Source organism: Quercus robur, chromosome 9 (genome assembly GCF_932294415.1).
Source record: "Quercus robur chromosome 9, dhQueRobu3.1, whole genome shotgun sequence".
NCBI classification, from domain to species: domain Eukaryota; kingdom Viridiplantae; phylum Streptophyta; class Magnoliopsida; order Fagales; family Fagaceae; genus Quercus; species Quercus robur.
In genome coordinates this window covers 11,544,394-11,557,270 of record NC_065542.1, presented here as the reverse complement: position 1 = coordinate 11,557,270, position 12,877 = coordinate 11,544,394, and positions in this window count along the sequence as shown.

Here is a 12,877-nt window from a genome sequence, read left to right as displayed (position 1 = left end):
ATAATGAAGCATTCCTTCATTTTAATTACAAGCAAACTAGAAACTAGAAAATATTTGCTTAGGTTAACATAATTTTATAAAATAAAAAATAAAAAGTCATACCATCACAACATAAAAAAATAAAAATCCTTAAAGTTTCATCAAAACAAAAAATTTATTCCATAAAAAACCAAAAATTTATGTTTTTGGTAGGATTGGTAGGATCCCATACGATCTTACGATGCCATACAATCTTACGATCCTATACAATCCTACGTATAATCCTACCATTTTTACGATCTTAGTGCGAATTTAAACGTTTTGGTGAGGTGGGATCGTAAAATCGTGCGATTCTACGATCTAGATTGCGATTTTGACAGCCATGATTTTCACCATTATAATTTTTGTTGGTAATATCATAGTTAAAGCAATGGAAGTGGTAAGATTTGAACACGAGATTTTCACTAAAAATACCAAGAGATATCATTTGAGCTATAAGATTTTTGACCCTGTTATTATTTAATTAGTTTGTGTAATTTACTAATTTTAGAAAAATAAAAAATAAAAAAGATACACATAGGTTTTTTTTTTCGTAGGTAGACTAAACTCCATACAAACTTGTGAGTTCCAGTTAGCTTAATTGGGTAAAGTCTCTGATTATTGAATAAGAGATCTGAAATTCAATCCCCACCTACACCAAAAACCGATTGGTGTCTTAGTCTGATAATAAAGAATTATCATTAAGAGCAAACGCCATAGATTGAAACTCTTTAAAAAGAAAAAATTCATACAAACTTGTCATGGGTCTTAAAAGATAATGATACGTTTAAATCAAAATAAATTTAACCCGAACTTTGGCCAAAATGGGCATTTGCCCATTTCGCTCAAAAAATGTAGCAAAATGCCCATATTTTGAAACTATTTAGCAAAATACCCCTGTTTTGAAACTTGATTTTTAGAAAATTGAGTTTCAATGAAAAACTCGATTTCATGAAAATCAAGTAATGTGAGAAATTTTACATGGAACTCGAGTTTCATGAATTTTTATTTTTATTTTTTTAAAAGTTTGATTTCACATAACTCAATTTTCTAAAAATTGAGTTTTTAATTGAAACTCAATTTTTAGAAAATCAAGTTTAAAACATGGGCATTTTCCTAGATAGTTTCAGAACAGAGACATTTTGCTGGAAAGTTTTGACGAAAAGGACAAATGCCCATTTTGGCCCTCGAACTTGATCTGACCTAATTAAAAGCAAATTTATAATTTCTTGTGCCACTTGTTAGTAAAAGTAATGACTAACCACTAAAATGTCATCCCTTCTTAAATTTTCTCTGACCTCAGTTATTTCCATTGACATATATATCATATGAAAATGCTAACAAATGTCTTTAGTGCATTGGTTAAGAATCCATTTAAAGAAAATTTTTGGGGAAAAGTAAAAAAAGCAATTATTATTTTTTTTTTTAATATAAAAGTGGTGTCAAAAATTTCGTAAAATGAATTATTAACCAATGCCCTAAGGGCACTCGTTAGCATAACCCATATTATATTTAGGACTTTGTTAACAGGTGCCGACCAACACTTGTTAGTGAACCAGTTGTGGTTCATTTATGATCTATCACAAATCTCACCTGCATAGAAAATTGGTAAAGTTTTACTTTTTAGTTGTGATTTTGCAAAATGATTTGACTTTCTTCATTTAAACTGACACACATTTAATACATATTCAATTTTTTCCAAATCCCTAAAATAAACGTGAATAGTTTATTTTAAATTTTATCACATTAACGGATGCTGTACAGCACTCATTAACAGCACCCTTATATTTATAATCTACATTAACACTTTTTAGGTTTGTTCTTTGATATGGTTGTTACTTGTTCTTTGAAGATTTATTGAACTCAATAAATTGTCTGTCAAAATCATTATAAGTTCAAATACATCTGTGCTATGGCAAGTAAAAGCCTTTATTATCCATATATGACATATGAAGAGAAATCGCAATGTGAAAAATAGCAATATGATAAATCAACTCATATTGTTCCCAATAGAGTAATATCAATGTGATAAATGCTCTTGATTGGCATTGCATTTTTCCTACTTCGTACTACATCAGTAATTAGAGTTCTTACAGCTTCTGGGAAGAGTAATTGCAAAATGAATCTACATGAGGGGAAATATTTTTCTAGGATATAGCATGGTTTTGCGCTCCATACAACTCTAACTATGAAATCTGAACTTAGTTTCTTTTTGCGTGTTAAATAATGCTATTGTATTGAAATGCCACAATACTTTATCCCCCATTCCATTTGAATTGGACAGGAAAATGATTAAATTCGTACTACAACGCAAAGCTTCATTTATTAATTTATTTTTACATTTAGGGTATATTTGGATGGATTAAGTACCACATTCATCAAATATATACATATCCTTTTCACCGTTTATAGATTCTTTATTATTGTTGAAATTCACATACTGTGAAAGGGATGATACATAAATCCGATGCATGAAATATCTTTTTAGAGACAGGGCCGGCTCAAGGTATTGTGGGGTCTAAGGCGACAACTTCAAGTGAGGTCTATTCTTATATTTTGAATATTAATAGAATATTTATTTAACTTTTGTTTTTTCTTTTTTCATTTAAAATCTATTTTTTTAGAAAAAAAAATACGAATTAAAACGAACCCATCGCATTATTCAATGACTATACAATTAAAATAAACACTATTCATTGAATAAAGTAACCAAATACTAAAAAATTATGATTGAAAATTTTAATGAAGTTATATATTTGATATTTCTAAATAGAATTTGAATATAAATTTATTTACTAGTGTAAGATTAATGAGTTCTTTTAACATTTATGTGTGAGAGATTAAATGATTGACCCATTCAATGAAAATATTTTCTTAAATAGTTTTTCTTTGATAAAAAAACAACTACTTTTTTATTTTTTGGTGAATATTTAGGGCTTAATTAATACTTCTATTGGTATAAGAATATCTCTATTGGTAAAAATTTAGGGGTCTTTTTTTATTGGAGGCCTAAGGCGGTTGCCTATTTAGCTCACTTGTTGAGCCGGCACTGTTTAGAGAATAAAAGGGAAGATAGCTAGTGTATAGATTTTAGACACTCACAAGTAATAGAAAAGAAAAAATTGCAACCCGAGTAAAGAAATCATCCAAGTGCATAATATATGTAAATATATATCAAATTTGGAAATATCCCCTACTACATCTACATAGTGCTTTAAACACCCTTGAGGATTAATTCTTTGGCCCCAAAAATGAACCACTCACAAAACATGTGGAATTATAACTTGTAAGTTATAACAAAAAGCAATGCCTCTAGTTTAATGACATTCATTTAATAACAACTCGGTGCAATTGTTGGCCATGAAGTCACATTTAAATCTAGTGCAATTAGATGGCTATAAATATTATGACACAGAAAAACAAAAACAAAGAAGTTTAAAAAAACAGAAAGCTCGGGGTGTTTGATTTTGTTGTTTAAATAGCAATTTTTGTTGTTTAAATAACATAACACATATTTTCATAACACTTTTTCACTCATATATTTTTACGTCACCTAAACAATATTATTAAAATAATATTACCAAACGGTCTTCAATACAATGTGGACAGAACCACACAGAGAGGTAAGTTCATGGCGTACAACACTAGGAGCTCTCACCAGCCTGGCTATGCCCATCAGTACAACACAAATGGTGGAAAAAAAGGACACAAATAAATCATAACATTATGATTGCAAAACAGTGTTTTAAAATTTTAAAAACATTATCTTAGGATATTTTAATGAGCAATTATGATTATTTTCAGTCTCATCAGTTCCATGATGTTCCTCTTCACGTGAGACATTTATTTAGTTCTTTAATTTGCTTTTTTGTTAAATAAAATTTTCATGGTTAAATCAATGTGCCAAAATTGCAAGGTGCAAAAAAAGTTGCTGTAATTAATATATTTTACTGATTAGTGATTACTTTTGGAAGGAACTGACAATTCTGGTAAAAACCAACTACTTCTAATGACAACCTTTTTCACTTACTGACTTACCGTCCGTACCCATATGCTTTCTTGCCTTAAAGGCTCCTGCAATGCTTGTTGCCAAATTTACAACCTTCTCTTTTTAAAGTTACTTCCTTGCTAAACAAATCCATTTTTTCCCTCCCTCTTTTGCCCAAAAAGAACTACCAATCTTGGCTCTTGTCTGAGTCTATTTGAAAATAGTTTATTAAGTTGAAATTAATTTTTTTTTATTGAAAATATTATAAATAAAGTTAAAAAGTCACTAAAATAGTAAGTGTAACCTATTAATAATATTCATAGGATCCAAAAAGTGCAATAGGATCCATAAATAATAGTAAAATAAGCTAAATAGTTAAAAAAAAACTAGATTTTTAAGCTAATGCCAAAGGCAACCTTGTTCTTCTCTTTTTTTTTTTTTTTTTGGAAAATTACATTTTACCACTTTAAACTACGTTTCAAATTACATTTTACACCCTAAACTATATCTCATATTACACTTTGCATCCTGCCGTCAATTCTACTGTTATCTTGAAGCATAGCATGAAAAGATCAAATTGTCCATTTTCTCAATTCCTTAAAAACAAATAAGAAATTATACTTTACCGCTCTAAATTATACTCTCAATTATACTTTACACCCTAAATTTTGATTTTCCACCAAATTAACGGCATAATTAATAATAGAGTGCAAAGAATAAAATTGATTATAGTTTAAGGTGCTAACTGTGTATTTTAAAAATTTATGATGCAAATTGTAATTTAGGGTATAGTTCAGATAGTAAAGTGTAACTATCATTTTTTTTTCTTTTTTTTCCCTTATAAATTTCTCTAATCACTTTAGAGTATTAGCATTAGGCTTCACAAAACAGCATTTCAACAAAAATATGGCTAATGACTCTTAAAACTACCTTGCAATAGGTTCAATATTTTGTTAAAAAAAAAAAAATATATATATATATATATATATATATTGAGGAAATTTTGTTAAAATATTTGAAAATGATAGCTAGGTACCTGGTCCTCAATACATTTATTGTGGTATATTGTTCATCAACAAAAACTTTTATAATAATTTCTCTATCTGCCTCTCTTACACTCTCTTTCTCGATCTCTCTTCTCTCTGACACTTATATTTGCTCTTTATCTTTTTTTTTTTTTTTTTTCCTTTAATTTTCAAACTTTAGCCGACGAATTTTTCGAACATTGGGTTCTTTCATGAATCATTATAGTTGATTCAGTTGAAACCCTTTTCAGCTTTGAGGGACCATTATAAATGAATTGCTTCGTGGTTTGACTCCCTTTGAGTACTGTTGCCTCTGGCTTAATAAATTCCCTTCAACCTAGATTCAAAATATCAGTAAACATGCTATTTATGCACTGAGAAATTAGTCCCAGTTTTTTTTTTTTTGGCTGAATTAGATAGTACCACTTTAATGTTTCAAATCTAAGCTCAACAAATTGAATCCTCGACAAGAATTAAACACGTTGTCTCCTCATTACAAAACATTTGGTTTATAAGACAAATTATTTATTGTACTAACTTGTAACTTCATGTATATGCATAAATACACTTAAAGATATACAATAAGATGTATAATACAATTCATATATATATATATAAAATTTAAATACTATTGATAGTTATTTTTGTATTTTGTTAACTCTTTAAAAACTTTTGTAAGAATATTATTATGTATAAAATGTAAATTGTACATTTTTTTTAATTATTGTGAAATACTTTTTTTTTTTTTACGATTCATTTATTCTAGACTCTTTGGTTTTTGTATTTAATAACTCACCAAGATGAATATTTATGATGTAGTCCCACATTTAATTTTAAAATTAAGAAATAAAATTTTTTTAAGAATAAATAATTTAGAACACTTGGCTCAAAATTGGAACTTTAATTTGAAATTTTAATTTTAATTTCTCTCAGCTTCACATATATATATATATATATATATATATATATATAGATTTCTTGATTATGTGTGCCATTCGATATCAACTTTTTTAGCTATTTTTCCCTTTAAAAAATATTATTTATCTTTTTGCTAAAAACGAATTAAATTGTATTTGCATTTTGAAAAAGTGTGATTTTAAAAAATTGTATATAAAAGTTAAAAGCTCATCAAATAAATTAATTGAAGGCAAACATAAACTAATATTAACGATTTTGTTAACAAATGCCCTAAGATCACTTATTTAGAAACATTTTTTTGAAATTTTTTTAAAAACAATGCATATATAGGAACATATGGTGTTTTTAAGGTAAATGCATTTGTAAATATTACATGGTTTTAAATATCTTTGCTAGATGAAAAAAAAAAACTTTATCCAGTACAATATTAATTTAATTGTTTTTTTTAAAAAAGTACAATATATACTTCAAGCCTATCTCCCTCTGCAATGATGTGTCACCTATTTAATGCAGGTTGCCGACATAGCTGGAAAGAAGGGCCGTGAAAGTGGCCACTTGTTGCGCTGAAGCTGAAGCTAAAAAACGGCTACATTGTAGGCTTTATAGATAGAGTAAACAACAGTGAAGGAAGTGATGAGCTCAGTCACTGAATCAATTTACTTTGCGTAGTTTGCATGTGAGTCGTGCCTGCCCAGTCTTTTCTCTATCACACACTGCAAGTAACTCTTGTAATGCAATTTAATGAACAAAGATAGCGACCACCTACCCCCCCATGGCGGGTTTTGGATGGTTGGTTCATTTGTTTATGATGTGACGTAAATTCATATGTCTTTAAGTTCAACCTTCTACACTATTGTTCGTCAGGTTTTTAGAATGTCTCATTAGGTAAGAATAGTCTGATTAAAAATTGAAACACAACTAGTACTTCTTTATATCAATAAAGTTGTTTGCACCTATGTTACTTGCATTGTTTGATATTACTTGGCTTCCCCCTCTCCAATTCAACCTATGTTCACCAATGCTTTGGTCCCCCATTTAGGCATCACATCAGCCTATACTCTTAATGCATTTCCCAAGTGAGGGGTTTACGTTTTAAATTCAAAGCTTGTCAAACAATATAAAACTTAACTTGGATTTTTATTAGGTTTCCAAGACCATTTATTCAATTCTAAAAATCCTAATATATATTATTAATTTTCCATAATACCTTTTGTCTACTTATTTCCTTAAAACACATTTTCTTGAAAAATAAATTTAGAGCCACAACTTTTTTTTTTTTCAAAATTTTTAACAGCCATTAAAGTAACGAATGGTAAATAATAAACAATAAAGTAATGTCAGTGGCGAGCATTGTTCTTAGTTTTGAACCGAATTAGTTTTTCAACCAACTTTTTCTATAGTTTCTACAAGAAAAGCATTAAAAGAAATTGAGGAATAAAATCTAAAAAGATTGAAGGTTGTAAAACCTTTTCTTTGTCTTCTATCTAAGCATCAAACTCACCCTAATATATATTAGGGTCATGCTAACGAGTGCTCTTAAGGTATTGATTAAAAATCCAGATATAGAAAATTTTTATGGGAAAAGAAAAAAAAAACAATTAATGTTTTGATAAATTTTTTTTATTTCGCATAAAAATGATGTCAAAATTTTTTTAAAAATGGATTCTTAACCAGTGCCTCACTCATTAGTGTTTCCCTATATATTAATTCAAACTCAAAGATTAGCTTAACTGCTTAAGCTCCCATTTATTAGCACTGTGCACGAGATACACAATGACATATACACATACGCAATATGTGCATATTGTATGACATATACTAATAATACCCAGGAAAAAGACACATAGAGATTAGTGTGTATTGTGGGTTCAATCATCAATGTAATTTGACAACATTGGAACACTATACACTACATAAATTCAATAAATAAAGAGCCTATATAGCTTAGTTTGACCCTTAGGTTGTGACCCACATGAAATGGCCTTAAAATTTGACAGAACTAGTCATATGCTTCCATTAAATTGTATTATAAATTTTTGTAGGCAATATCATAACCTTTTTAGGCCCAAGGATCTAATCAAGGTTGACTAATCAAAAATCGTGGAACATTAATCACACACGTGTCCATATGTACGGTGGCCGCCTAATCTTACTTTAGAGGGTCCCACAAAATCACCTTGTTGGTTTTACTATCTTGCTTTTATTGGATACCTTATACCTATGCACACACACATGACATGTGAGCTTTAAAAATTTGATTTTTCCTTTTTTCAGAGAGAGTCCATATTTCAAGTGGGGGTCCCTAGCTATAGCAGAGAATAAAGAAATTTAGAGAAAGACAATGGGGGTCGGTAACACGTGAAATGTGTATGGGGACCTCTGTAGTCTGTACCCAAATACAATTTGTCCCTAATTTTGTTTACGTGGTAATCATGATTCATGATCAAGGGGTCAGCATTTGGACAAGTGGCATTGGTATAAAGTGATGTCCATATTTATATAAATCAAGTGTATCATCAGAGGATAGCAATTAGCAAAGGCAAGCCAAAGGCAAGACTTCCATTGTACCTACCGACCGACAACACATGGTTCCGTGGTGGATTTTTCCTTTTTCTTTTGTGATCTTAATAATACTAAATTTATTATAAATATTTATGACTAGAAATTTAAAAAATAAAAATAAAAATGCAAGTTCCACATGCATTAAGGCGCGTCACACACTACAAATTCATGTCAAAGATAATTCCTTTATTGTGGGATATTCCAAAATTTGAAAATGTGGTATATGAGTTTATATAAAAATAATCTAGAACTTAATTGATTAACTTGAATGTCCAATTACTCTCTTTGTTTATTGCGATTTTTTATTATTCCCAAATTACTTTTTAAATTTGAATATTTGGCTGCTTTAGAGGGTGCGTGACAAGAAGTTGAAAATGTTCAATCATACAATGTAACAAGTAACACATTGTTTAGATTGGTATGGTATAGGGAGCTTTTTATTATGGTTCCCAAATCAAGTGTGTCCCACAACATTGTTTAGATTATTCCTTCACAATGGATAATCCACTCTCAATAGGTTTAAAAACCATAATATGAGAGAGAGAGACTGAGAGAGAGAGAGAGAGATAATAGGCCTAAGCTTTTGCATCATAATCCTATGCAAAATTAGTAGATAACTATGTATGTGTGTAAATCATCATGGTTATTGACTGCACGTGCATAGTGCATATGTATGAAAAGGGCATTTATATATTTCCACCTTATCTATCTCTACTATTAATAACACAATTCCTAATTTGGGAAAATTATTGTGTACTCCTGGAGTACCATAAATGCGTACTCCTTTCTCTCACATGAATGGTGGGTCCCACTAATTAAATTCATGGTGGGATTCACCATTTATGTAAGAGGGGGAGTACGCATTTATGGTACTCCGGGAGTACCTAATAATTTTCTCCTAATTTGGGGTTCAAAAGTTTACGTACTAAAATACTTTCACACAAATTTTTAAACTTTCTAAAATATCCTTACTTTTAGTTAAATAATTTTAAATTAAGTTAAAAGAGTAATTTATTGTTCCTAAGTTTTAGATTTTTTTATTTTTTATTTATTTTCTTCATTCAGCCTAAAACTTAGAACACTATCTATCTTTATCTCTTTTCAAACACTATTCTATATTATCTTAACCCTTTCTTAAAAACAAAAAATACAAACGGTTATTTATATATCACTTTTAGACATTATAACACTAAACCAAAAATATAAATAAATAAATAAATAAAGAGCATTATTACATTTGCAAAATTCGTGTGATGAGTCTAATTAGATAATAACGTTTTGGATATTAAAGAGTGGACGACAGGCAACCATATTTGTCATCTTTTATGTTTTTAATAATTTGATTAGCATTAAAAAAATCTTAATTACCATGTATTCAAGGCATTTAATCATCATCTTTCAAATCAATTTTCATTCAATTAAAAGTGGATTGTCGGGTTGTACCACTTGCAAATTGCAGGCAAATTAGGAAGAAAAGTTGACCTTTGAATAAAAAAGCTGCCTTTAGTAACACATAATTCCACATTTCTTATCAAAGCTGACCTAATATCTCAAACTACGACTTTATTTATATGATTTTTTTAGTGCAATCTCAAACAACTTTTACTCCTGCACCGAAAACACAAAATCTTTCATGTATGATTTTAGATTTGCAACAAGAGTGAAATGAGGAAGAAAAGTTAGACAAAAAAGAGAAAGGTGTTTTCTTCTTGTCTTTCAACTTCTAAAAAGAGAACTCCGTTTTGTGCTTTTCTACATTGGATTTTTCATTTTTTTTGTGTCATGCAGCATAATATCCAATGGGAAGCTATCAAAGAAAGTGTTTAAAACAGCTGCAAATTATGAGGGTAATTATGTGTTCAAACTTCAACTTTATAGTTTTTGCCTCTTAACAAATTATCAAAAGCAGAGTAAAAAAAAGGCAACAAAACTTTCCGACATTCCTTTCGTTAATGTTTTTTTTTGCCATTTACTTACGTACTGGCTTTAATCTCTGTCTCTCTCTCTATCTTTCTTATAATCAGATTGTGTTTTAAACATGAATATGATCAGTAATAAGAAAAAGTATTACGCGGCCAAGTGCCAAGAAAAAGGCTTTTTGCTCTTGATGGAATGTGATCTATAGTGACAAGGTATGAAATGAATGAAAGAAAAAAAATTGATCAAATTTGGTAGACAGGTCAACGTGGTTTGTGGCTTAATTGCCTCATTGACAATGTCATGCATTGACTCACACAAGGGATGGGTCCATGGCTAATTGGCCATGCACAGCAGCTATCATTCCTATTATTGGGCTGTGTTCATACAATGAAGTCATGTATAGGCTTACTACAGTGACATTTCAAAGCAAGAGTCAATCTTCGCAAAACTGGATTGGCTCTTCCAAATTTTAGCATGGACTTGTTGTCGTTGTTAGTGTAGTTTGCTGGTGTATGTAGGTGGTGTTTGTTGTTTTTGTTTTTTGTTTTTATGCTTTTGTTCTTGTATTTTTCTTTTCTAATTTTCAATTGGGTGATCGAAGGACTAGCAGATTGAGATAAACTCAAACTGGGCCTTCTTTGCTGTACATGACGCGAAATTGGCCTATCTAAATCAATCACACTGGTTAAACTCACAATATTTGAAACAATTTAGCAAAATACTCTTGTTTTTTAAACTTGATTTTTATAAAATCAAGTTATATGTAAAACTCGATATTATCAAAATCAAGTTCTATGTATATTTTTAAGTGAAACTCGATATTAACAATGTCGAGTTTGGTTTAAATTTCCAAAAAAATTTAAGTGGTAAAATATACATAGAGCTCGACATTACTAATGTTGAGACTTATAACTTGATTATGTTAAAATCGAGTTTTAAAAACAGAGATATTTTGTTAAATAGTTTTAAAACATAGGCATTTTGTTGAATAATTTGTAAACTATGGACAAATACCCATTTTCCCCCAATATTTGGACCACCTGCGTCAATCACAACAAAGATTTAATTGGGGATAGTACAGTATATACTATATAGAGTGACACTTCAATTATTGAAATGAAGTAATACTAAATACACTTTCTAAGTTTAATAAATTTTATCCTGAATAGAAAAATAAATCAATTTCAAATAGAGAGAATCTTTTCCAGCATTTAAATAGTTTGGTGTAGAGGTGAGGCCCAATTATGTTGGATCAGCACCATAGGAGGGAAGGAATCTTCGGGCCATGAGCTCAAAATCCTAAATGTGTAGCCCATGAGACTAGTAACCTACAACTACGAAGGGATATCTCTTGCAGAGAATGTGGATCCCAAACACATGTGGCCTGCGGAGTCCACTGTCTGAGAGATGGGTGCACCATTAAGTTGTTACAGAGATATCGCTACACCTAGAGGCTTGAGGCACCTCCCTTCTCTTAAAGGCAGTATCTTATGGAAACGTATGCAATGGCTCCTTCATAGTAACCCAAAGATGTGTGAAATCCACATGTTTTGAAGGAATTGCCCCATACAACAGCTATATAAGATCATTTTTCCTTGGTACATGTTCCCGGACCAATTGACTCCCACTTTCTTTGCATGCAAATATGAGCCACTGTCTAGAGTCTAGAGTCTAGAGGCCAGAAAATTTATTATGACCTTGTGACTAACACTTGCTCCATTACACCTTTTTACGCATAGGAGTGTGTGTATGTGTTGGGTTTGGTCATGTTTGGCATATTTTTCAACTCAACCCGACCCCTTTTAGTTGAGAAATCTTCAACTCAGTATGTGGCAGCTTAAAAAACCAACCCAATCCAATCCACAATAATCAGATATAGCCATACAGGGGCTATTTTGTTATGCTTAATTAAAACAAAAATAAAATAAACATTTCATTCGACAATTTAAGTGCATCCAATAAATGATTACATTTTATACAATAAAATCCTAATATTCCAAGCTCATAAAAAATAATTCTAAAATAATAAAATAAATCAAATTAAAAATTCCAGATTTTTAAAAAAATTAGTGGCATAGGTTCGATTGGTTTCTTTAGTACAAAATACGAACCTGATTCAATCCAAATTTCTAAAAATGAAAAATAAAAGGCCCAGCTCAACCCATCAGTATTATTCATTTGCAAATCTTAAAGCATTCTCTAAAGTAAAGTAGTTTCTTGCCGTGGGTTGTAGTTGCCACATGGAGGTTGTTGCTGGTGGAATGTTGGTGGAGGTGATTGTGGGTGGATGAAAGGTTGTTGTGGTGGATATTTTTTATTTAATTTTAATGAGTTTTTTATATTATTTTAATCAAATAGCTAAAAATATAGATTTATTGATGTATTGTAAAATGAAAAGGTAAAATAGATAAAATGACTTTTTTAGGTGCTAAATAGCTAAATTTTT